A 27,536-nucleotide genomic window follows, 5' to 3' on the forward strand; every position below is an offset into this window, starting at 1 on the left:
TTTTAACAAAACAATCCCAGATGAAGGTACCAAATGATCTATCTCATTTGAATTAAGAGTATAAATTCTCCTATGGATTATATAAATGGGAACCCTTGAGGGGGAGGCTTAGATGAACTAGGAAATTTATTCTAATCATTAAATTATTTTTTCAACATATCCATGTTGATTACTTTTACATCTCCTTCTATCTCTTCCTTAAAATCTCCCTAACGAATAAATCATTATAAATAGTGCCCTTTTAGGGAAACGAATTCTTCTATAAGGAAGTAATTAATGTAGGTGGTTGAATTAGAACAACATCTAGGACAAGCTTGTCTTTTCTGAACCTTAAAACAGAACCGGAGACCATTTTAATCGTAGTGCATGTGTACTGGAATTTCTTAAAAGTAAGGTGTATCTAAAACAAACAGTTTTCTTTTGAATACATGTGGTATTATGCTACTTACTGACACTGTTTGTTGCCTGCCTTCCAGAAGCATGGTAAGAACATACTTCCCCTTCTCTGTGAAATCAGGCAGGGCCAAGTGAGCTGCTTTGGCCAATGAAATGCAAGAAGAAATGCACCTGTCACTTCCTCGCAGAAGGCTATCCAAGAGCCAGTGTCTGACTGGCACAGTCCCTTGACCAATCTGAGTCTTTCTGTATAGCCTGGGTTCTGAGTGAGGAAATCATGAATCAAATGAGCCAAAAATGGACATGTGGTGCCAAGGATTGATGGAAAATGAATCTTGGCTATTTTAAGCCACTGAGATTCTAGGGTTATTAATACCACGGAAAAATCCAACCTACCCTGACACCATGTCAGAAAGCTTTCCTCACAGTGCCCTAAGACACCGGCCTCCGTACCTGGCAGAAGCCAGGGAAGAGGTCACCAGGCAAGAATGTAGAGGCATTCAGTTCTCAAAAAATAGTAAGAAACTATAGAAAGCACAAGGCTTTCAGAGCCGAGACATTCCAGGTTCAAAATCTGAATCTGATACTTAAAACCCTTGATTGCACTGGTAAGTTCTTAAATACTTTGAGCCTCAGTTTCCTCTGCCATAAAAGGAGGATAATAATATGTTATTTAAATGAGAACCTACATGCAAAATACCTCTCACATAGCAAATTTTCAATATAGATTAATAATAGCGACTGTTATTACTATTTGTTCTTATAGAAACAAATGAGAAAATGGGCAGTGCAAGAGCAGACTAAACATTTCCACTTGTTCATCTTTGAAAAATGTTATATTAAGCACTGCCACTTATATTTTCTAGTTAAACAATCCTTTACAGGAAATATAAATTTAATACCAGTACTGTCATCTTATGAATGCACAAAATAATGAATATATAGATGTTAAGTACACAGAAAGTCATGATAGAGAGAAATTTATTTATTTACTCATCTTGTGAATTTGTGACCTTGAAACTCTTATACAAGAAAAAGCCATTAATCCCAATTTGTTAAGTACATGAAACTAGCAATGAAGTGGTGGCATAGATAGAGAACGACATAAGAATTAGAATGGCTTTTAAAGCAACATCTGTCTGCTCCCTTCTCATTATGCCTGTTTTAAAAGGTGAGGTGTGTTCCTGACCCTAAAAATTAAAATTTCTCACCTCAATCAATCTGGTTTTGTACATTGAGATATACTGCCTTCCTCCACAAGCTCTAAAAGATTTCATAAACCCCACGGGAACTAGAGATGAATTTCTTAATAAAAATTCAATTTGTAGTGTTTAGATATTATTTACTTCTTGATTGGAGAGCAATAAGTGAGCCTTACCCAATGTGGCTACATAACTTTTTCCTCTGGCAATGGGAATAAAATTGATTGGATCTTTTCACAGAATAACACATGGGTTGATCCAAATTTTTTTCTCTCACATCTCACATATCACCTTGCTATTTATTTTCTGTCAAAAATAATCCTAGCATGCCAGCCACCAGGCAAAACATAGATTTTTATCTAAGAATGTTCATCTTTGTTTAGTAAATGATTCTGTCTGTAACAGGTCCCTTCTGCTCACCAAATCCACATAAAAAATAAAAAAGAACATAACTCAGGCTTGTCCATTTGTTTCGCCTTAGTCAAAAATTTGCTGACACAAGCGCTTGCTTCTCATTTGTACAAAGAACTCCTTCCCTATTTTGCAGTTCCAGGGTTATTAGTTCTCCTCAGTAATCACTCAGGACTTAATTATACCCCCAGAGCCAGAAGACACATCTACTAGGCACAGCCACATCCGTTACACAGCCTGTCAGTTACGTGGGCCAGTTGGAGGCCCTGACTCTTTGGACTCAGCCGTGTTTCATGAAGCACTGGCAAGACAAGATAGACCATATGGGCACAGTAACACAGGACTTTCAGAGCCTAAAGGAAAATAAATCCTATTATGTTCTCCCTGACTTCATCAGTTCAGGTCATAAATTCTTGGACAGAGTCCCCCTTGCTCAGGAGTGGGTCATTGCCGGGAACGGTAAGCATGAACGCGTGGCCCTGCAGTGGCACGTCCAGGAAGCTGTGCCCCTCAATGACCTCTCTGACCAACCGGTAATCGTTCGGCTCAACTTCACCTGAAATCCTTAAACCCCACAGCACCTTCTAGGAAAATTTCATGCAGCACCCATAAGCCAAATAATGTAAGTAGGATAGTTCAAAGTTAAAAACTACCTTTGCTTCTCTCTGGGGCTGGCACAGAGGACTCAGTAAAGGAGACATCTAACTGAAACTGCCCAGAAGCCTCCAAGTGCTTCAGGCTAAAAGTCGCAGGGCACAATTTCGAAATTGTCTGGTGGGTCTGCATTTCCTCTGGGCCACATCCTAGGAATCTGGTTGTAATCACGCCTGTTGATGACCAGAACCGGACTTTGGCTGATGATGTATGAACTGGTATAAGGATGTGGGCTCTTGTGTGCAAATGTACACAGTTCACTGACTTTATTCTCTAATCCCCACACTGTGCTCTTCAAAATGGTATAGGAGCTGCCCCAGAGATGAATAGCCATCCAAAACAGTCAGTTATAAGATAGGCCAAGGAGACTGCAGCCAGAGAAAGGAATGCCAACGTGACAGATGTTTGACTGTTATAAGTTCAGAAAAGCAAAGAAAATGAGAAACAGAAGCATGAAGCTGAGGTCAGAAAGGCTTCTTTCCTGAAGGCCTAGACCACAACAGCAGCTGCTCAGAAAGCACAAGTTGCCTTAAAGGCACCTCTAAGCAGATAATCCACAAGGGGGCTTTACCCCAAATGCTAAAGATCAGAAAGCTGCAGACGTGTTGGTCCTAGCTTAGAACAACATAGGTCAGAGAGACCCGGCTTAAAAACTTCTGGTAGGAAATAATAATAATTATTTTGAGAACATGCAATCCAAATAAAATTGTGCCTCCTCCTGCTTTAGAACAAGCCTAACCAGAGATCTATTTTTAAAAACAAACACACAAAAGCCTAACTGGATCATTACTGAAAATTTTCATTAAGGGGGCTAGTTGGGAGACAAGAGGTATAAATTACAGTACACAGCGCATAGTAACACTTTCTAAAAATCCTCTTTACTCACCTCTGTCCCCCAAGTCCTACTTCTTAGCACAGCTGGCCCCGTTCTTTTTCTGTCTGTTAAAATATTTCAGCATCAGTAAGTTCTACTTCTCACTAACCGTCAGCATCTTTCCTTTATTGCTCAGAGTTTCAGACTCTTTCTGATGATCAGTCATCAATCCTCTGGGGCTTCTTCAGTTTTTCACTCCAACCATTTCCCCAACTAGATCCAGTTGTTCTGAAGAATCCCAGCTCCTGACAAGACAGAAGAGGGAAAGGGTTCATAGAAATTGCCTTTTCAATATTTGTTTTTTATCGTCCACACACGCATTGGTATAGACACATATTCCACAGTTATAGGCTATATGGAGAAATTAAAGTCATCAAAATATTCACTAATGAACTGAGTTTATCACACACGCCTCACAAACTCATCTATCCCATCCTGTGCCCTCTGAGGTCAGCACTTTGGTTGGCATCTGGCTATATTCATTTCATATTACTATACCCTAAGTGCCTTAAAACACCATGAATTTATTCTCTTACAGTTCTAGAGGCAAGAGTCTGAAATGAGTCTTGAGGGGCAGGGCTTCGCCCTTCTGCAGGTTCCAAAATGGTATCCATTCCTTGCCTCTTCTCACCTCTAGAGGCAGCAGGCTTTCCTTGGCTGCTGGCTGCATCACTCCAATCTTTTACTTCCATCATCGTATTTACTACTCATAATGATCTCCTGCCTTCCTATTATAAAAACCTTTGTGATTACTTTGTACCCACCCAGATAATTCAGGATAAGATCTTGAGGGCCTTAATTTAATTATATCAGCAAAGTCACCTTTGCCACATGAGGTAGCATTCACCAATTCCACGGATTAGGATACGAATGTCATGGGGTAGGGTGGGGGTATTATTCACAATATCAAGATGACATAAAATTTATAAAATCAGTACAACTTTCAGTGTAAGACAATTGCAAAGTGACATTGCTAGACTTGCAAAAGATGAATTTATGAAGTCAACAAAAGTTATAGGTGAGAACTGCTAGAATTATGAGCAAAGTCATTGACGAATGACAATTCAGCAAAGGCAGAACCCCTTACAATTGAGAAAACAAAAAAGCCACAGGGATAATAACATCTGGCTATAGCAAAGAAAAAATTATTTAAATACCACCACTTGATTATGAGAGAATCTTAGAAAAACTGATGAAGCCTTCAAATATTTGCTTTGATGAAAGAATGTGACATAAATGATATGTATAATGATAGAATTGTCTTGAAATTTTTATATCAAAATGAATCAATCTTAATTCATTTCTTATTCAATCTTTTATCATTGTAATTATGTTCATTTTATTTCAATAAGACTTATTTTCATAATTTTTATTTTATTTTTCAAGAAAAATAAACAATTTAAACCTTTTTTTACTATTCGCTATAAAGTTTTAGTTCCTATGCTAAGCAGATTCATTTTAAATAGCTAGTAAAAATTAGCCTTAGAAAAAAGGCAGAGGTGGGGGAAACTTCCCATGAAGACAGAATGAGCTCCCAAGCACAGGCAAGGGGCCTGGGGCCATGAGCCCTTAAGCAGGGGAGGCTGGGAAGAGCAAGGTGATGGCTGCCTTAGAGCCCTTCTGCCTGTCAGGGTCAAAGACTTTCTCCTTATTACAGACTGGAACTTTAGTGGTAGGGAACATTTCAATAGTCTGGTAAACTTCGCTCTGCAAAGTGATCCCCCAAATCAAGTGTCACGTGGCAACGTATTTCACATTTCTGAAGGAGGAGACCATTTATTGAGTACCTCCAAAGGTCAAATGGGATAAGGTACATTCTCACTAATCCTCTGCCAATTAAGTACTGCCCAGCATTTATTGAAGAAGCTGAGTTGAATAATTTTCCTGAGATCTCACAGATAAGAAATAGCATGTCCATAGAGAAGTGGAATCTTGCCCACACTAAAGCTACTTTTCCTACACCATGTTTTAGAAAGGTTGCATGCCACATCAGGTGTACCCTTGGTCTCCAGAACCTGCCTCCCTCTCATAAAGGGATAGATAGACTGAGTGTTATATGACAGAAAGGTCAAGAGTATAAGGGAGACCATCCAATCTAGGCTCTTTTCAAGACTCACCATTTCTGTGACTTTGACCAATAAGGATGTTTGGAACCCCTCAGAAGCTCTCGGCTTCCTGTATAAAATGAGAATATTATTACTACTTGTCCTCATGTTTGTTGACCTCAAGAAAACTCTCCTTAAAATTCAGATGAATAGTTAGTAAGACTCAGTATTAAAAATGTCCATGTCGTGCTGTCCCAAAAACACAACAACAGGAATATTTGGAATGGAACAAGTTTGTCTATAGTTAATATGTAAAAATAAACTTGCAATAATAGTCAAAAATATTCTGAGAAAGGAGAGTAATGAGAAGGTAAGCCCAACCAGAGTAGAACAGATATTATAAATGTATACTAATTACAGCAGTAAGGTATTATGCCTGAAAAGATAGAACAATAGAGCAGGACAAAGAGTCCTAAAATGGACTTAAATACAAACAGAAATTTAAGATATGATAAAACTGTCCTTCTAAATCTGTAGGTAAAAGATGAATTGTCCAAGGATGTTGTCAAAACAATTGAGTAGCCATCTGTGGAAAGATATACATCTACTATGTACCTTTCACAAAAATAAATTATGGATGGATAAGGGATTTCAACAAACAAAATGAAACCATTATAAATCCTGAAAGAAAACATGATAGAAATTTTTACAATCTTACATTAGGATGGTCTTAACATTACTTTAAATATAAAACATATTTAATATAAAAATAAGGAATTTTACTTATTTTTATATTAATTTATTTTTAAAAATTTTAACTTATAGTAACTTATTTTTACTATATAACAACTTTTAATTTCTGCTTGAAAATAAATAATAATGTAGAGAAAATAGCGCACTGTTCTATTCTTCTTGTACCTCTCAGGGTATCTTCACTTGTTATTCCTTCTGCCTGAAAATGCTCTTTCTCCTTCTTGCAAACAACAAACAGGAGAAAATATTTCCAATACATATAAAGATTCCAACAAATCAATAAAAACAAATCAACAACTCAAAGGAAAAAATGGGCAAAAACATTTCTGTGAGTCACAGAAAATGGAATACAAATGACTTTCCAAAATATTAGAAGTTACTCAGCCTTACTTGAAATAACCAAATCTCTAGTTATATTATGATTCTAGTTTTTAAGTGCCAGATTAGAGAAAAACAAAAATTTGATTGTATATTTTATTGGAGATATGAAATAATTATTTTCATATAAAGCTGGGAGAAATGTCCTCTTTTTAAAGAATTTGAGAGTATCTATCAAAAACAAATACAAATTTTTAACACATAAATTATATCAAAATTAAATATCTATGAAGTTTTACATGTAAATATTCTAATCTTAATACATCCTATAAGAATACTCTCATATGTAATCGAATAAATGTGTAAAGTAAAATTAAAATGTAACTTTTTTGTAATAGAAAACAATGAGATAAAAGTCAAATATCCTTCAGCTGAGGACCAGTTAAGTGATACCATACAACAATGAAATATTCTGCAGTTGTTAAAAGGATTGAGATATGGTATGCTACCATTTGTGAGTATTTTAAGAACTATATGTATAGTTACATGTGTATATTATAGAATCAAGGACGGATAAAAACTTGAATTTTTTATCATGTTTATATATTATCTATTCAAGAAATTAAGAAAACAATGTTCAAGCAAGGCTTTGAAACATTTGGGCAGTTGTCTGCGATTTACCATTTTTGGCACCACTAAGCTTTATTGTTGATAAAGATAATGAAGAACTGACTGTATATAAGCAATCTTTTATTGTTTATTGAGCACTGAATTCAGGGAAGTCTGAAATTCAATAGGAGAAAGCATGATGCAATGCAAATGCACAGTAAGCATGTAGAGTTAAGAGACCTGTGTTCCGTTCCAAGCTCTGCCTTAAAAGCTGCGAGACGTGGAAAAAGACACCTACATTTTGAACTTTATTTTCTCAGCTATCAATAGGGACAAATACTATGGGTGTTCCTTGTGAGAGTCCAAGTGGAGGTAATAAAATTGAAAGTGATGTGTAAACTTAAAGTGACATAAGCATGCTAGTTAATATCTAATGAATAAGTATCCTAATAGTTTCCTTTTTTCACTTTATTTATTGTATCTATAGGAGAAGATGGATGTTAACTGAACTTATTGTAGTAATCACTCCACAACATGTGTAAATCAGACCGTCATACTGTATGCCTTTAGCTTATACAGTGCTAGATGTCGATTATTTTTCAATAAAACTGAGAATTTAGTGTCATATAAACTTAAAGTGACATAAACAAGCTAATTAATGTATAATTAATTTTTAAGACTTAAGAAACTCTGTGGCCTGAGAAGAAGATGATACTCTGGAAAATCTTGATGAGACCACGTGGCAACGAAGATTAAATAGATGTTCAATACAGCCAGGGAGTTGTTCACACCTTTGTCCAAAGAGTGATGAGCGGAGAGGAAAGCAGTGTGTATGTGTGTGTGTTGGTGCAGGGGTGGAATATACATAATTTTTCCTTTTAAATTTGAGCCCCAACCAAGAAGTTATTCTTCCTCATCAAGGAGTTCATCTGCCCTGGCAGATGCTGAGCACACAGAGCTATAACCAAGAGGCAGCTTCCACGGAGCAGACTCACTGAGTGTGCAAAGCCGACACGCCATCAAGGTGGGCCAGAAGCATTTTGTCAAGAAATGTAAAAGTCGTATTTCCATAGGATTGTTAAAGATATTATTTAAAACCTAAATTTGACTAACCACAAATAAAAACTAGAAAAAATGTGCAAATAGTATCAAAGACCCTAATATAAGGAAAAGATAATATGCATGAAACAAGAATGAAAAGAATGATGAGCAGAACACTCCAAAGTCCAAGAAAGAAGAAATCAGAGAAATCTGGATGTCAGGATTTTAACACATGTCTGCAAATTGTCTGACACTCCTGTCATTAAAAGGTGAGTTCTAGCCCTGGCTGGTGCAGCTCAGTGGATTGAGTGCTGGCCTGTGAACCCACGGGTCGCTGGTCTGATTCCCAGTCAGGGCGCAGGCCTGGGTTGTAGGCCATGTCCCCCTTTGGGGGCATGCAAGAGGCAGCCAGTTGATGTTTGTCTCACACATTGATGTTTCTCTCCCTCTTTTTCTCCCTCCCTTCCCATCTCCCTAAAAATAAATAAATAAAGTCTTTTTAAAAATAAATAAAATAAAAGGTGAGTCTACGTTCCCCCGTCTTGAACCTGGGTTAACCTCAGTGACCGGTTCACCAGGAGCTTATGGTGAGAGCGACACTATGTGACTCTCATAGTCACGGGACCTGTGCAGTCACAGAAGGCCTCATGATCGAAAAGATTCCACACCCTTCTGTTTCAGTCGTCAAATTCTTAATAATCTTTGAACAAGGGACCCACATTTTCCTTTTGCACTGGGCTCCACACATCAGGTAGCTCGTCCTGCTTCTGAGCCTGGGTCCTAACAGGCAATGCCATGTCTGCTTGGTTCTCTGAAACACTCGTGCTGGAGCCCTACGCCACCAAAGGAGCACCTGGAAGTACCCTGAAGCCACCATACGGTGAGGAAGTTGAACCATCCTACCCAAGGAGGCCGCGGATGCGGAGGCCACGTGAAACGAGGTGTACAGCCAGCCCCAGGCTGCTCTAGGCCTTGCTGTTGCCGTTCCATCCAGTCTGCGCACACAGGAGAGACCCAGAGCCATGCGCTGCCCGGCTGAGCCTTGCCCAAATTCCTGATCAGGAACTGTGAAAGATCACGAAATGGTTGTCCATGTCCCAAGTCTTTACATTTTAGGCTAACTTTTTTTTTTTTGAAAACAAAACAATAGTTAACTGGAATACTGGATTATGCCGTAAATTCTTAACCTGTGGGGGGTAATAAAGAAGAAAGGAGCAGGTAAGAAAGAGAAGAGACAGTTTCTTTCGACCTTTTTCTCTAGGTATTAACCATTAAACAGGAAAGGGAGCTATTTCAGGGGAGCGAATGGGCCTGGAATCCCAGGAAACAAGGCACATCGTGACACGTCAATGCCTGGGATGAAGCCTCTACCTGAAGCGCGGTGAGCCAGGGGTGCACCAACTCCAGGAGCCTAATTGAACGAGATAAAGATAGTAAAAAGAGACCGTATCTTATGAACCTAACTAATCTCCATTGGGTTTGTGCATCTCCTGGGACTGGCCCTCACACTGCCGGACCTGCTGCAGCTCCATTCTCTGATAGGGTCTGCGGGGCTAAGGGACAAATGCCACTGTTCATCCCGAGCCAGATTCTGAACCTACACTAGTTCCAACCCCACAGACAACTCCATGGGGAGGGTCTGACGGCCTCATTGAAGCAGTTAGGAAAGGATGCCTAGAGTAAGGAAGTCACTTTATAAAGCAGCGTCTACCGAGTGCTGATCACATGCAGGCTCTGCCTTGTGCCCCACATGCATTATCCTACTAATTGCTCATAGCTGCGCTCTAGAGAAGGGAAGAATGTCATCCCTGTTTTACAACAGATGTACCTAGTTTCAGAGAAGTTTAGAAACTTGCTGAGGGTTACAGAGTGGCCTCGAAGGCGCAGAGATGCTGGTTCAACACCCTGCTCATAGCCCCTGCAACTCCCACAGAACACCTGTTCATCTTTGCAAAACTCCTTCTTCAGGAGAGGGAAGCAGTGACCTCGACATCAAGAGTACGGTTTTTGGAGGGGGAAGGGGGTATCTCTCCCTCAAATCCCATGGCCCTGTTATGAGATTATTGAGATGTGCAGGCATTGCAGGTTGGGAGATGCATGTAGCCTGTTTGATAACAGGTATCATCACCAAACTGCAGTGAGTTCATTTTGTGCCCCACAAGGGCTCCCATCATGGAGGGTGCCCTTCACACTAACCGTAGCAAGGAACGTAACATTTGGCAGTGGCCTGGGGAAAACTCTCTGGAAACACACAGACACATCTTGTCTTTACTTGCATGAAATGTCTTTGTGTGTCTGTAGACCCGACCATTGTTTGGTTCTACTTCTCCCAGATGAGCAAGGCAGCACCTCTTGAAACAAATGCAATCAGCTGCACTGCCCAGGCTGGGCCCTATCCCCACCGCAAGGGTAATGTGGATCAACACAGGACCTAGGCCTTTCTCGTCTCTGAGACTGACAGTCACAAGTTTCTTATAACTTCCAGAACCGATGATGCTGTCAATGCCTAAGGTTAGCAACATCACCCCATCAAACACTTCTTCTCCATGTCCTAGATGGAGTCTTACACCATCTATTCCCAATCATGGCTTCTTGCTCATTGTGTAAATTGCATTTATCACCCTAAAAGGACTTGAAACATCTTGACTATTTTCTCTTATGTGGAACATGAAATGCATCGATTTCTGTTGCTACAGCCCTAGCTATTGTTTATTATCTGTCAGTTCTAGTTTATTTAGAAGTTGCCTCTACAGGACCTAGCAGCCTAAAACTAGCGCACAGAAAGAGAATCAAAAGCCATATTTCATCCACATGTTGACATTTGCCATCCACATTCCCAGTCCAACTCAGCATGTGTTGAGCGGAAAGACCCTGGCATCCAAGGGCTCTCTCTCCTTCAGCGGCCAGCAGACAAGCCCTCTAAATGCCTCCGGTTGCTGGAAGTGAACAAAGGGGTCAGTTCTTGTGATCAAATTCAGAACTTCCCATTATTGCTGCCACCATCACGAATGTAGTCACACAGCAAAGCCACGGGAGGTTCAGTGCCCAGGACTGCCGTACAGCCAGGAATACGCTAGTTCTCCAGGGGGGTCCTGGGGCACTAACTACCTCAGAGAAGTAAAGGCAGATCTAGAGCACAAAGGTGGACTCTGCAGACAGAGATGTGGTGTTGGCACAGTTATTTAATTTCTCTTGAAATGTAGTTTTCTTCTCTGGAAATGGTGATAATAATAGCTCAGTTGCAGTGTTCATGTTAAAATTAGAATTAATGTCTGAAAAAAACTTTTCATGCTTAATGGATAGAAAATCCTCAGGACACAGTTATTATTGTTATGGAAAGAAACTGGTATAACACCTTTATGTTTTATTTTTAATAAAGTTACACATGCACATTATTTAATGGTCAGATAGGATTATTAGTCTTGTTACAAAAACAATACCCCTTATGTATGCTTACTTCCTTTCTTTAATGAAATGTTTTTCTTTTTTATTTTAATTTTTATTTTCAATTACAGTTTACTCGCAATGTTATTTTGTACCGGCTTCAGGTACACAACGTAGTGATTAGACAATCATATAGTTTACAAAGTGTTTCCCCCAGTATTTTCAGTACCCAAATGGCACCATACATAGTTATTACAATATTATTGACTGCATTCCTTATGTTGTTCCTTACATATCTGTGAATGTCTCGCAACTGCCAACTTATGCTTCGTAATGCCTTCACTTCTTTCTCCCAGTCCCCCAACCTCACTCCGCGCTGGCAACCTCCAATCTGCTCTCTGTGTCCGCCAGTCTGTCTCAATTTTGTTTCTACCCAACAAGCAATACCAAACTCTTGCCCAAATTCGCTGGATCTGTTTACACTCCTACAAGTTCATGGGCTCTTTGATTCTGGAAACTCTTGTCCTGGAAAAAATTTAAAATTATACTTTGGCCTACATTCTCACTCATATCTTCAACTTTATATTCCTGACCTTCCACTGAATTTTTATTTCTTCTCTCAGTGTTTTATTTCTCTAGATCTCTTTCTTATTGTTTTCTGAATGTTACTTTTTCATAGCCACTATTTTTGCCTACGGCTGCAACATCTTTCATCCCTCCAACTATATTAATAACTTTCTTTGGTCATATTTTCTTCTTCCTACTGCCTATTCCTTCCAACGTGCTTTGTTACGGTGTTTCTGTGTCTGTCTGCCTTATCAGATGCTTTCCTCAAATGCCTGAAGACCTCTTGTTTTCTGACTCTATTTAAAAGTGTTGCACTAAGAAGTTTATTAGAAGCTCTGTGTACAAGGGTAAGGCCTGGCAACTTGGTTCTTCTGTGTAGTCATCAGTCAAGGCTGTTTCACTGGCAAATACTCAATGTCAAAAGATGAAGGTCTTTTCTCTTAGATTGGTCAAATTTTTCATGGAAAACTCATTCTCCTTCATAGACCCCACATTTTGCCATGTATAATGTGCATCCACATTTCTGGCCCAAACTTTCTGGAAAAAAAAATCTTTCAATTTTTTAATTCAATTATTTATTTATTTATATTTAGAAACAAAATTGATTATCATGTTCCAGGATATTATTTTGCAATTGGATACCGTTATTGCTTTCCAGAATTACACTTTTAACACCAAAACATAAATAAAGGAATTAAAAACATTTATATAGATGTGGCATTAGTACTACCCATGTATAATGTGCATCCTTATGCAACAGAAAGAACGAAGGAACTCCTACCCTTCAAGACAGCATGGATGGAACTGGAGAGCATTATGTTAAGCAAAATAAGCCAGGCAATGAAAGCCAAATACCATATGATCTCACCTATAAGTGGAACCTAACCAACAAAACAAACAAGCAAGAAAAATATAACCAGCAACATTGAAAGAAAAAACAAACTGACAGTAACCAGAAGGGACGGAGGGAGGTAATGGGGAAAAGAAGGGGAAGGTCAATCAAGGAACATGCATAAAGGACCCATGGCCAAAGCCAAAGTGGGGCAGGTTTGATGGTGGGAGGTGGGAGTAGGTGGGGCAGGGGAAAACGGTGGTAGGAAAACAGAGCCAACTGTATTTGAACTATAAAAAAATAAATTTAAAAAAAAATTGGGCAAAAAAGTGTGCATTATACGCAGCAACATACAGTAGGTGCAACCTGGCTCTACATTCTGGGGCCAGTGGGAGGAGACACAGAGGAGAATGGAGTCACAGCTGTCAGTGCGTGCGCATTCACTGATCTCCCTGTTTTTAGTATAAATAAACCTTCACAAATAAACCTCCAGTCTCCTGCCAAGGTTGTGCAGGTGGGAGAGATCTTAAGATCTGTTTTTAAGTTAATTAGGAAGAGATTATTTCTCTCTCAAAAAAAAAGAAAAAGTTCAGAAGCTGGCAGATGGTCCTGGATGTGTACACTTCGCTCAGTGAGACAATCCAAAGATCCAAGTGCATTCTACTTGTTGCCCTCCTTCTCCTAGGAGATCCTCTTCATCTCCATGGTGAAGACGAACCCCTCGCATGATATCCACATCCCAGCCCACAGGAATAGAGGAGAGAGAAATTGAAGGGCAATGAGCTTTTTTCCTAAGGACCTAACCTACCACATCGCATTAGCAAGAATTTATTCATGTAGCCATATCTCCCTGCAAGAAAGGCTGAGAAATATAATTGCCAGCAGGGCAGCACGTGCTCAGCTAAAACTCGGTGATGAGGGGGTTCTATTCCAAAAGAAAGGGAGATCGGATTTGGGGACGGCAGCTTTCTCTGACACAGCTTCTGAAACAGACTTTCAAGTAGTCCTCCTGTTCTTGGTCCCTCCACTCCTTCCCCTTTTAGAAGATCCTGTGACACCAATTCTGGGGCTTTCTTGGGGTTCTGCAGTGCTAATCAAATCGCGCTTTTAACTTTGCCAATTCTGGGTCAGGGTTCAGATTTCTCAAATCTGCTTTGCCATTTGCAACCAATCCATCTGCTCTCCAACTTCCAGGGGTTCAGGGCTGATGTCTTCACCTTATCTCCTTTTCCCTGAAGATTTATTCATTGTTAAAGAAACATTTCACTCTTTATTTTAGTGGGGAGGAATTTCGCAAGGGAGTGGTGATTAAATATGTGTGCTCAGCCATTTTAAACAATTCCTATTTCACCAATTCTGACTTTCAGTTGGGATCAAAAGTGACAGGCATCTGGTTTTGGTCTTTCATTGGTCATCTCTCATTTACTCATTTATTCGTTCTATAAGCACCTATTAAGTGTTTGTTACATGGCAATCATTGTGATACATGCTGGAGAGACAATGGTTTCATCAATCTCATAGCCCAAGTGCAGAAACAGATAGTAAATAGATTAAGAGGTAAACATAAAATAAAATTTAAGAAACCTGAAGTAAAGAAAGCAAACATTACACTGGAATATAAAATAAAGAGGTAAATGCAAGGCACATACATCAAACTTGCTTTGTTTGAGGAACTAAGAAGACCCTACTATGACTTTATGGCTTCTTTATATCATCTTAACTTCTGATTTCTAAATGGTTTCATAATTTTTTTCTTGTTTTTCCTTCTTAACTTACAGTGTTATAATGAATAGAACATTACACTTTGACTCAAAAGACAAGGGTTCAAATTCCAACTCTGCCATTTTCCAGCTATGTAACCATTATTTAACTTCTCAGAACTTAATTTCATCAGTTGAAAACTGAAAAATTATTTAAAAAAAACTTGCAGTAAGAATCAAATTAGATAATTCATGCAGAAGTGCCCGGCATATAGTAGGTAAACAGAAATTGTTTGTCAGAAGTAAATCTGAGTGTTGAATAGACTCTCAGCTAACATTCAACTTGGATGCTCCCCCAAACAGGCAACAGACTCACAAATTAGTTTTCTAATTCAGATAATGAGGAAAAAATATGTAGATGTTACAAACAAATATCTTAGGTGAAGTCAAAATGACTGGGTCAGATCCACAGCTCCCCGTCTTAGAATTACATCTAATGGTGACATCCAGACCATGTAATGTAGACATCTGTTTCAAGGGTAGACATATAACATATGTCAACATGCCGCCTTCCCACAGCCTATTACAGAACCACAGCTAATGGCCTATCTAGTGTATTTTGAGTAATTCTCTAACTTTTGTTTTTTTAGCATGTATGAACTCTTGGAAGGCATAAGCTCCAAAAGTTTGGATTTGAAATACTCTGGTTTATTTTTCCATTATTTAATGTCTTAAATACCATGAAATGCCTCCTAGTGGTGTTATTTAAACTTAATTCAACAAACCTTTATCATTCACTTCATAGACACACAATACTGTGTTAATGTGCTGGGAGGAATACTAATATCACCCTAATATTTGTGGTCTAAAATAGAATAAAATACATATTACTCCGAAGTCTTTTTTATCTTTAGTGACTCAGAGGGCACTTTATGATCTTACAACATCTCAGAGAAACCATTATGAACATCAGTTATAATTCTATATAGACCTGCTTATGAGAAAAGGCTGAATAAGGTTATAAGACACAAAATATTGGCAAAATTCACATGCTCTCTTCTCTGTGTTTCCACAGCACTCTGTTCTATAGGGAACCTAGAAATTTGTGTTGTAGTGTCCTAAATGTAAATGGCCCCCACCCCAGATTCTAAAGTGTTCAGTGGTTAGATCTGTGTCCTGTCCATTTTTTCACTTCTCAGTACCTAAAATCAGGTGAGGCATGCAGCATACACTCAACATTGGATGGATGGATGGATGGATGGATAGATGGATGGATGAATACCTAATGGCTTTCTCTTCCTAATTATTGCCCTAGGAAATATACAGTGGTAAATGCTGAAATGAAAGATACTCTACACTCCAGTAGTACAATGAAGCTTAGAATTTGCATTGCACATAGTGATGCTACCACTTCTATGGCAGCACACGTGAGTGTGAATAACGAGTTAATGTCAGGCCTGCCTGAGAATGACCTAGGCCCCCATTGCCCTGTTTCCTTGGAAAGAGTAAAGATAAGAGGGGAATAGTTGTCTTTCCCTCTCCATTGTGTGAAACAAAGACCTGCTTTGGGGGATCTGTGAGCTGGCATGCAGACTTCAGGCTTGATGAAAACCATGTATGAGATTAGCGGGGGAAGGGGACTGCAGCCTCTCTGTGACAAGGTGACCCCACATGCCTTGGCTCTCACACCTTGACCCTGCATGAATGAGGGGATAGAAAAATGCTATACTAGGGTAGCTGCTGGGCCTCCCCCTCAGTTGATGATACTGCATCTCCTTGCTGTTTTCTTCTGTGTTTTCTTCCAGAAAGCTCAGTAAGTGTAGTATAAGATTAAAGCCTGTCTGTTTCTCCAAGTCTGATTTGCCAACTCAGACTCATAACAGCAGCTAAGCTGTCTCAGTCAGTCATCTTCATACCTGACTTTCCTGCTCCCAAGTGTCACTCTTAGCACAGAGAAGAGGGAGTTTAAAGAAGAGAGGGTGGAGCAGGAGGAAAAAGAGGAAAACCTCCAATACTTTGTCCCCAAGGAAGGAAAATAAATTGTTTGTAAATTTGGCGATGTTATGAACCCCAGGCAAAACCCAAACTGGCTCCCAAGAGGTCAGCACGCTTGGGCTGGCAAACTCAGAATGGAGGGGATTAAAATTAACCCAAGTGACAAGGTCTGAAGTAGGCACTGCACAATTTAAACTGCAGCACCAAAGAACGGCCATTTGGAAAAGGAAGTGCAAAAGAGAAAAGGCAGGATGAGGGTCATTTGATGACTAGGAAAAGGTCAAAGAGGCATATTCACTGAAGGTCTCACTGGATCAGAGAAATAAGAGGGAATAAAAGCATATTCATGTTCATTGAAATTAAAAATTCTTTTAGCTTGCCCTCTCTGCTAAATGCTTATGGCCTGAAAATGATTTTAAATTCCTGAAAGCAACTCTTTCCCCTCTGTGTGAATGTTTAGCCACTTTAAGATGCTTTACCTGGGAGTTTGGTATGTCTCTTCAGTGAGAAAAAGTGTTAGGAGGCTTTAATATCCCTTGCAGGCATATCTAATTTTTTCAAGCACCAAACAAAAGAGAGTCCACAAGCTAATGAAGCTAAAAGAAACCACACAGGTGACGAAAGCCCCATAAAGCACCTGGCCCAGAGCCCTTGGAACTCACATCCACTGGGCTGACCATTTTCACTATCATTCATTCAGTATTTTTTTTTTTTTTTACTGTAGTGAGAGCCCACCATGAGCAAATCAAATTGGCCCTAAATTTTTTTCACTCCTTTATTCCATGTATTTCATTCCAAAGAGAGGTACACTATAAGTCATTATCCTCCATATATTTAAAAACATTTAAACAAACTTTAGTAGGTCAATCTAAGAAATAACGATGGTTTCAATTATATCCACATAAAATAAAGGCAGATGTGAAGTGACACATTTTCCTCCAATAAAATCATAAGTGCAATACATTTAAAGTAGTCTATACATACTAATCTTGTTTTAAGTAAAATTGCCTATACTGCTATAGTCCTTTATACACCTAAGCATTTTGCATAAATGGTCTCATTTGATATTCTCAATAACCCTGTGATGTAGTAAGGCAGATATTATTATCACTCTTCAGATCTCTTGGAAACAGAAACCTATTTAAAGATGTCCAGAGGAACAGAGAAAGTTGTTAAATGGCCTTAAAGTAAAACCCAGATATTCTGACTTCTAACAAAATATTCTTTCTATTACAGAAGTTAATAAAATTAATGCAAATTTTTTCAGTCGACTTCTACAAGACATCAAAGTTAGTAAAAACAAATAAAAGTTGTTAAAATCTTCAGTAATAAGTAATTCATCTGTAAGCTATTAATTTAAAAATTCAAGCTTTTGTAAAACATGTAGTCATTCCTGTGAAGCTACTGGGTGAGGAACTTATCCTATTTCTTTTTTATTTCCCAGGAGGGACTTACTAGACAAATACAAGTTTAAAAAATTCATACAGCTCAACCACCAGTTCAAAAATTTTTGATTCCAGCAATTCAAATACTTTTTACTCAGAATAAAAAATGTTTAAAAATCAAAATTGGAACCCAGTTCCATTGGTACTCATCCTAACAGTTCACCAGGCTTCATATTTTGTTTCAGAATGGATCTAGTGGGCATTTCAACCCACTGAGGTAATCTTCAGATTTGCTTTAAATTCTTCCGGAAGATTCATACTTTTATAGTTGGAAAAGGAAATTAATAACTTCTGTAAAGGATAGGAAAAAAGTATTTATATTAGGATTTAGGGGCAGGAGCTTTGCAATTAAAAATACCATTTAACCATTCTACTTAAATCCGACCAAACTGGAGTGTCAGCGCAATTCTATTCGTTAATTCTGACATGATTTACTGAGTGTAATCCCCTTAAGTCAGAAGCTGACCTCAACAGCATTCAAGCTTCCTGTGGGATCAAAAGGAATAATAAGAAACATGTTACTACTGTAAAATAAGCAAGTCTGGTGTTGTGTGCAGGTTTGTTCCTATGTTGTCAAGTAGACAAGCATGCAGCAAATACTCAGCAATAACAAAATAAATGTCCAGAGACCTTTTTCCAACCAACAAGCCGACAACTCAGCAACTTCAAACAGATTTTTTTTTTCTTTCAGAGCCAATTCGCTTGCAGTGTGGGCTGATAAAGCAGTATTAATCTCCTGGTTTAAATCAAGTTTCTGTCACTGGGTTCCATTAATCTCCCCCCCCACCACACACCCGTTATCAAGTGTCTCCATGGCAGGAAATTATATTTCTAAATTGAATTTTGTTCTGTTTCGATGTAGTAAGAAATATTTTCCAGACTACTAATAGGATGCATAAAGATTGTGACTCTGACAATACGGTTAGATAAATAAAAGCTATAAATTAAAACCACCTTCATCCTCTAGCCAGCATAATAGCAAAATAGAAAGCATTGATTACCTGAAAATAGTAATCAAATAAAAGATTTTAAATGAAAAGTAAGGTAGCAGATGGTTAACTTTTTAATTTACCTTTTTATAGCAAGTACCCATAAAGGCAAAAAGAAAAAAAATCAATCCAATGAGTCTCTTTGTGCTAATAAAACACATATTGATTCTTAGTGCATATGCTTACTCTACAAGATGCTTGAACTTGGTCTACCACCGGTAATGGAAGCAGATACTGTTTACGAGCACTTCGGTGGAAACAAATTTACAGGAAAGAAATGTCTTTGAGTGAGATTTATTATGAAAGAACAAAAACTTATAACTATAAGCAACAACAAGATTTCATCCTTTGGACAGAGATCCACTCACAGTAGACCAGGACATTTCAGCCACATGGCAGTTCAGCAACTGAAAGAGGCCTTCAAAATTACTGTCTCCTTTTTTTGTCAGTGAACAATAGAGTGATTTCAGTAAAATTTAGATTTTTTTTCCCATGGACATAAATTGCTTTGTACCGTCTCCATTAATGCAGGTCTGGGTTTGCTGAGAGTAGCAATTTGGGAAAAATCTCTTCAACATGTTACTGAAAGCATGGTCCCAAGGTGGTCCATTGCAAACTTCCCATATTTAAAGAAACATTGCATGAAAGAAGCTTTTCAGCCTGCATCAATGTAAGGAGCTTGTAGAACACATAATTCATTCTACCTATACCAAGATCTTTGAAGGATAAGCAGTATCTGACAGATATACAAAGAAATAGTAGAGGAAGTTTTCCAGATAGCAGGGAAATGAATAAACACGAGCACCTCATTCCCACTCTAACCTATAGATCTTGGCCTGAGTAGATAAATGTGGATCAAATCACTATTCCCTTTTCAACTTCACATTCAGAATATTTCCAACGGAATGACCATGGCAGACTTAAACCGCTGTTATATATACTAACTGCATCAATTTAAGTATTTTGAAGCATCAATAGATTAAACACATAAAAGATATTTACAATTGATAAAGGGATAATAATAATTTGAAGTCACAGACCTTCAAATTTATAAAAGTAAAATGAAGAATATGATCATTATGAACACCTTCAAAATAATAAATATTAGTGAAAACTAGAAAGCAAGTCGAAATTGAATAAATTACTTTCAGAAGAGAAAGAAATACAGCATCCTCTTTTTTATAAAAGCAAGTAGTAAATGGGAAGTCAGAATCTGAAAAGCACACAAGCCCCTACTTCACCCTTTGAACAGCTCTTACCTACAAGCAGGAGAAACCGCAGCATCCTGAAGCAGGGGTCATAAGCCAAATTCCTTGAGAGCAACCAACTGGGAATGGAACATTTGGAAAACTATGAAGCTTATTTTTTTAATTATTATCATTATTTAACATAATTTTGACAGCAGAGTAGACAATAATCTGCTTCTGGCAGAAATGGCAGCAAAAGAAAACAACAATCATTATTTTCCTATATGCTGAAATTTGACAATGAGTTTTGCATAAACACCACCACCATATGTCTAGCCTCTGGACTCACTGCTTATCAGAAAGTCCAGCCATCTCTGCAATGTGATGTGCATTTCAGGCATTTACACCATGCTCCATTTAATGCCATTTGGTGGGTTTCCACATGCAATTAATTTGTGATGCTGAAAGCTAGTTTAGGACAGTCTCACTTCTAAGCTAAGTCCAACTGCCAAAATGTGGCTTCACTCATGAAAGGTACTTTCTAGTGGCTAATTTTCAGAAGCATCGCATAGCCACCTATCAGTATATAAAATGTATATTTTAATTGCTATTCATTAAGGACGAAAGAAATCTATTTTGCCTAAATGAAATTAAAGAAAAAAAAGAAGTCACCAGGGGCACAAGAGCACTTGCATCTTTTGGAAGAGAGATTCTTATACTGCATTTATTAGAGTTCTCCAGCATCAGGCAGTCCCGTGCTGAATGTTCAAGATTTTCATGTGTACCATTACATGGTCCTGTTTTTAAAGAGGATCATCTTACTTGGCACAACGTATTTAGACATCCAGCTGTGTTGGTTCAAAGCCTTCTAATTCGAAATGGTTATAGGTAGAAAACAGAAGTGTTAGGAACCTGCTTCCCTTTGCCTTTTCCTGAGATCTGAAAAAGACTAATCCACCACACACCAGAAAATCAGCCTTTCACCAGGGGCTTCGTTCTTCCACCCCGAGACAGCTTCACAGGAAGGAAATCTTAAGAAAGGTACTGGGAAACTAAGGACCATGGCGATCATCTGGAAAGCGCCCAAAGTATTTCAGGGAGCAGAATGTATAATCAGCTCTTTTTCTGAATATGGAAATAAAATCCCCAAATCAGCCAAGGAGAAAAAGATCAAAAAAAGTAGTCCATCTCTATCTCCCCAGAATATGGCACCCATTCTAAATTTTTAAAATGTGAGTATCTTTAGTCCCTTCCAAGGGTGGCTTTAAATATATTGAGAGGTTTGCTTTGAGTGATGGTGCTGGATTCTCCATGGGCAAGTTTCCCAGACCATTCTCCTTGAATGTCAAATTGCCCAGGATGCTTCTCTATGAGAGCCTGACTTTCAAAATATACCAATCCTTAACACTTGAGCTGAACAGGAGAATAGAGGCTTGATTTTAAAGCATGTCGTCAAGTACTAGCTGAGCAGAAGGGACAACTCCCAAGGCTAACATAAAGTGTCTTTGAAGATCCAACTTTATAAATGACTTGTTAATCAAGTGTGAAAGCTTAAGGAAGAAAGAAAGTTCACTGGCATGACTTCTTAATACCCATCTGGTTCCAAATAGCCAATATTTATATTAAAAGGCTGAAGCTAATAACATTTTTCTTGTCTGTGTCAGTCTTAAGAGCTAGCAAGACCTCCAGTCTCTGATAATTCCTTTAAGTAAACACTTGAACATCGTCAGCAATCTGCAGAATGCTGAGGACAGAGCAGGGTGCAACCAAACTAAAAGAGCAGGGACTTCTACCTTACCAGAGTTTTTAGAGTTTTGTGTTCATTGCTGCCATTTAAAATTACGGCTATATTCCATAAATATCCAAATTTCCAATTTTGTTTTTTTAAAGTTGGAAGATCTAGGATCATTGAGCACTCATTCCAGTCCAGCAATAATTGATTGGCACTGAGTGGCTGCTGCTTAATCCCCAGGCCAGATAATCTAGAAAATCCTTCTAAGAGCAAAATTCTGGATATTCAATAATACCGTAGTAAGTTTGTTGTTAAACTTTTCATTCAAATAGCATTAACAAAATCGAATTCCTATGGGTGAAGCTCAGAACACCTCTCTGAAGTTAAAGTGAATTCCAGAATTGTGATTATTTAAAATGACAAGGTGTTTCCTCTTGTACTGAGAAGGATTACCATGGCAACAAGACATCATCAGTAGGGCAAAGTTAACCTGTCCCAACTACGGCCTAATCCCAAATCACATTCCCTATTAGTGGACGAACAATCCAATGCTTGATGAATCCTGCTTCACAATGATAATAAGAACCAACATCGAAGGGTCACAAAGCAACCTCACTATGAACATGTGGCCACCACAGCCAGTTATCCCTGTGGTAACTTTTCTGGTGCCTCCTGCTTAAAACCCAAAAGGTCAAAAGGATCTGTCTGTAGTCACACACTGAAAATGAACATCAAGTGAGCCCTTCCACTTCACGGGATGTTCCTGTCCTCCCTGAGCTCGTTTTAGGACCCCTGCATTAGTACATGACAGGTGTGCCTCCCCGGTCCTGGGCAGCAGCCTGCTGGCCCGCAGCGCCCACGCGCTTGCAGTAGGAGATGTGGGGCAAAGGGGTGGTGACTCTTAGTACTCCACCACGGCAGGGAGGGCTGAGGCACCGACTTCCTCCAGGTTCCTCCGCTCTAGATACACAACCTTGAACTGCAGCCTCTGGAAGACCTGCTCCCAGACTTCAGTGGTCTTAGAGTCGAGCTTCTGAACCTCACTCCTAAAGCTCCATACATACCACCCCTTGGCACAGAAAGAAGAAGCAGCCAGGAGCGGAGCGAGGAATGGGAGGTGGTGCTGACCAAGGTTGACCAGTGGCGGCAGGGCCAGCCAGGTCTGCGGTTCTGAGGAGGCAGGGGCTGCCCACCATATGAAGCCTACACACACAGTGCCTGACCCAGAAGCCAATAAATACATGACCTGACTGGCCACAGTCCTGTCCGGCAGTGGCCCCCGCGCCCCAGGCTGCCTAAGCCTGGGCAGACATCACTGCACAACCTAGGCCACATGATCATGGACCGGGTCCCTGTGTGTGCCCTGATCGCCATGACAGCGTGGAGCATCACCTTCCACAGCTGACTTGCATTCTTCTCTTCTGTCCTCCCTCTATGCAGCTGCCACCAGCTGGCTATGCTCCGCTCACCCTCCGTCCTGCTCTACAGGCTGCTGTTATGCGGCCTGCGCTACATGGGGGCTATGGACCTGCATCCCCAGGTGCCCGCCACCCTGGGCTCCATCAGCCCTCACCAGCTGGGGCTGCAGCACACCCACTAGCCTGCTCAGACCTCAGTGCCGTGTTTCTGCACACTTTGGCCTTCTGGCTCCTGCTACACCAGTTTGTCAAGGAGAAGCTGCTAAAGAAGGTGAAGGCCCGCGCTGCACTGATGGAGGTCACAGTGGCAGACACAGAACCCACACAGATGCAGACACTGCTCCGGAGCCTGGGGGACCCACTTGCGGGTGTCCACACCAGGGACTGGATCTACGCGAGCGCTGACATGTTCCTGGTCGTCAGCTTCACTGGCAGCCTCATCCTCTACAAGACTGTTGAGATGTTCCTCTTCCTGCTCTACCTCACCCTCTTCCAGGTCTACTACAGCCTATGGAGGAAGCTGCTTGAGGTATTCTGGTGGCCGATGGTGGCTTACACCATGCTGGTGCTCACTGCCATCTATCCCTTCCGGTTCCAGGACTTCCTCATGGCCTGGCACAATCTAATGCACTTGGCTGATGAGAGCTGGGAGACCTGGGCCTGGAGCAGTTCAGCCTGTCTGAGCTCTTCCCCTAGCATCCTCTCCTGGGGCTTCTTCCTGTTGACCTGCATCCTGCAGTTGCACTACTTCCACCAGCTCTTCATGCCTCACCAACCTGGGGCACATGCCTCATCCCCACCTCTGCCCAGTGCCACTTCCCACTCTGGGCTCACACAGTGCCACTGCCCATTCTAGACAGTACTGTGGTGAGCGAAACCCCACTGCTACAGCAGCAGCAGGAGGAGGAGGCCCCCAGAGATGATGGGCTGAGCACAGCTGCCCCATGCCAGGCCACACGGGTCCCAGAAGCCGCAGTCAACAAGCGGGGCCTGGTGGTTGAGCAGCTGCCAGATCTGGCTGCTGGCTTCTGGGACGTCCTCACTTTCACATGCAGTGGTTCATGCAGCACCTGTGGGAGCTGCACATCTTCAGACCGGAGGCCCTGTATGTATACTATCTGGGTGGCCTCAAAGAAAGTGTTGGTAAATCATCTGCTGGTCCTGCTGTGAACCCTCCCTCCACATTCCCCCCATGGCCTCCTGTCTGTCCACCCTGTGGACCTGCATCATCACTGTGTGCAAGGTGCTCTACCAGCTCGAGACCCTCAGCCCCTGAGTACTCCAGCAACTGCAATGAGCCCCTCCCAATAACACCAACCAGCAGAACATGGAGATAAACCAGTCCTTGCAATACTGGAGTCCCATCAACTGGTCTGGGGTGTAGAAGCTTCTCAAACCTGGGCTACATCCAGAACCACCTACAGATGCTGCCGCTGCTGCTGCTGTGCAAGGCCATGGTGTACCGGTGCCAATGGCACCTCTACCCATACAGCACCTGCTGGCCGCACTGCCCACCCAGGCTGTCTGTGCTGACAGTGCTGCCAGGAGGTGGACTGAGACCTGCTCAGCTTTTCCAGGTTCCTCCACGATTTGGGCTGGAGATCTTCCTGACAGTCATGGACATGATTGGGCAGCTCATGAACTTAATAATCATGCTACACAGCTGCTGGCCGATGGCCATCCTCACCCACGGATGCTGTGGGCCATCCCCTACCTCTGGCCCATCTGCCTCCTCCTAGTGCTCTTCCTCCTGTACCAGGACCTGCTGTGCCTGGGCATCAGGCCTGCCCTGCGCACAGACTATCCTTGGCATTGGAACCAGACCATCCCCAGGAACTCCACACTCATCAAGTGGTTGTACCTACCTGACTTCAGGGACCCCGACTCCACCAACTTCATCAGTGACTTCCTCTGCTGCTCTGATCCTTTAGGTGGTGGCAGCTGTTCTCTGCCAAGCACACTGAGGGTGGCGCTGTGTGGCCAGCATCAACACCAACCGCTTGGAGTCTGGAGGGCAGGGGAGCCCAACTCTGTGCCCAACTTCATTCACTGCAGGTCCTACCTTGACATGCCAAAGGTGAACATCATTCACTATTTCTAAAAGGTGCCAGTGGTGGTAATCTGTCAACAGAGCCACCCACTTTGGCATCTTCAGTTTGGGCTTCTTGCTGGCCTGCTTCTACCTGCTGCTCTTTGGCACAACCCTGCTACGGAAAGACGTGTGTACCCATATCATGCAGAGGGCTGCTGCATTCTCTGCGGCATCACCGTCATCATCTCCTACAACATGCTCTTGCTACTGTCCCACATCTTCATAGACTAAATGCAGAGTGACTTCTAATGAGCCATCCAGCTTTTCAGCCTCATGTGCATAAGCAAAAGCTACTATGACCTCAAGGAGATGCTGGGCAAGGACAGGACTGCCCGCTGCCGGTTCGGGAGCCAACATTCTCCCAGACAGTGGCTGCTTCCTGTTTTTGGAGTCTTCCTGTCTTCCTCGGCTCCTCGGCTGTGACTTCCTGCACATCAGAGCCGAACTCCAGGCCTCTGCCCTTCAGGCCCGGAGGTGCTTCGCTCTCTGCAACGGTGTCACCCTCAACAGCATCGACCTCCCCCATTAAAGCTGAGAAGTCCCGGGCCCAGCTGAAAAGACAGATGGAGCTCCTCCGCGCCAAGAAGGAGAAGCACAGGCAGGGCCTTCAACACCCCCTGGACCCTAGCCAGGAGACAGAGCCCTGCAGTCCAAGGGGCTCCTCCCGCCACAGGGACTGTGGTGGTGGCCCTAGCTGGACCACACCACAGTCATCCATTCCGGGGCTATTTCCTATCTGAGTTCAACAGTGATGGGGAGATGGAAGTCCGGCCCGAGGACCCCAGAACACCCACAGAGAGAGTCTTCTAGATGGCATGGCATACCAGATGGCATGGGTGAGCAACGCCCAGACAGTGCTAAGGCCGCCGCGGTGGCACGAGCTGTCCTAAACCAGTGGGTGGACCAGAGGGAGGCCTGGAGAACCGGGGGGTTGATCACAGCCCCGAGACACCGAGGGCCGAGCCCTGTGCAATAACCGCCTGCGCTGGGGCAGGCACGGCACAGGCTGCACGCCAATCACTGCCTTATCCCGCGAGATCTCAAGGTGGGAGGGGCACTGGAGCAGAGGGTGCTGGGCGCTCAGGGAAGCCAGGCGGTGCTGAAGGTCCCGCCCAGGCCTGCGACGCGCCGAGCAAACTGTCCAGCGGGCTGGGACCGAGGAGCTGGGCGAGCAGCCCAGCGACACTAGCAGCCTGTGAGCACTGCGTTCACACACCCTTAGCAGCAGCAGTTAAGGGTTAACGCTCTGTAAGCGATAGCCCAGAGGTGGTCTCCAAGCCCAGCGGCCTTCAAGTGCACCCCCAGCTTTCGGTATTTCAGACTCCACCGGGAAGGGGTCGAGGTCCTTCTGCTGGGGCACAGGGGGATGTGTGTAGGCCAGTCGCCCTGTTAGCTGCCTGCGGCACCCACTAGCCACGAGTGACCGATTAATATTAGAGTGAAGCTTGCTCTGCCTCCTTTCGATGTGAGCAAAAGCACTGCTCCATCCAGTGCCTGACTGCCTTGTGTTTTCCTTGGAGCCTCTGATGTGAAGATGCAGTGGGCAGAAGTGGTTGGACTTCTATTCCTGATGGCTGGACTTGTGATGATCTTTGCTGTCCTCCGTGTTTTTGGAGTCTTCCCCTGGCACTGATTACTGGCACTCAGTGTTCTGCTGGACAGACTACTAATAAATACTTGGGTTTCTTTTGGGTGATGAAAATGGTCTAAACTTAGATCATCATGATGGTTGCACAACTTAAATATACTAAATGGATATGGTAGCAATCCTTTTTGGAAAAACATGTACTACAAATGCACTAAAATTAAAACTATATAACCGATGTCTTCTGTAGTCTATGTCCAGGTGAGGATTATACTCGCAGAGGGCTTATACTCCCAAGAAAGAAAAG

At 41.7% G+C, this 27,536-nt stretch overlaps 1 pseudogene; it reads left to right on the top strand.

The window, feature by feature from the left end:
* The first annotated feature begins 23,180 nt into the window (after nt 1-23,180).
* On the top strand, nt 23,181-26,454 carry LOC129066902 (piezo-type mechanosensitive ion channel component 1-like; annotated as a pseudogene).
* Nucleotides 26,455-27,536: the final 1,082 nt, after the last annotated feature.

This window comes from Pteronotus mesoamericanus, unplaced genomic scaffold (genome assembly GCF_021234165.1).
Source record: "Pteronotus mesoamericanus isolate MK-2021 breed Mesoamerican mustached bat unplaced genomic scaffold, CSHL_Meso_final contig_20, whole genome shotgun sequence".
NCBI lineage: Eukaryota > Metazoa > Chordata > Mammalia > Chiroptera > Mormoopidae > Pteronotus > Pteronotus mesoamericanus.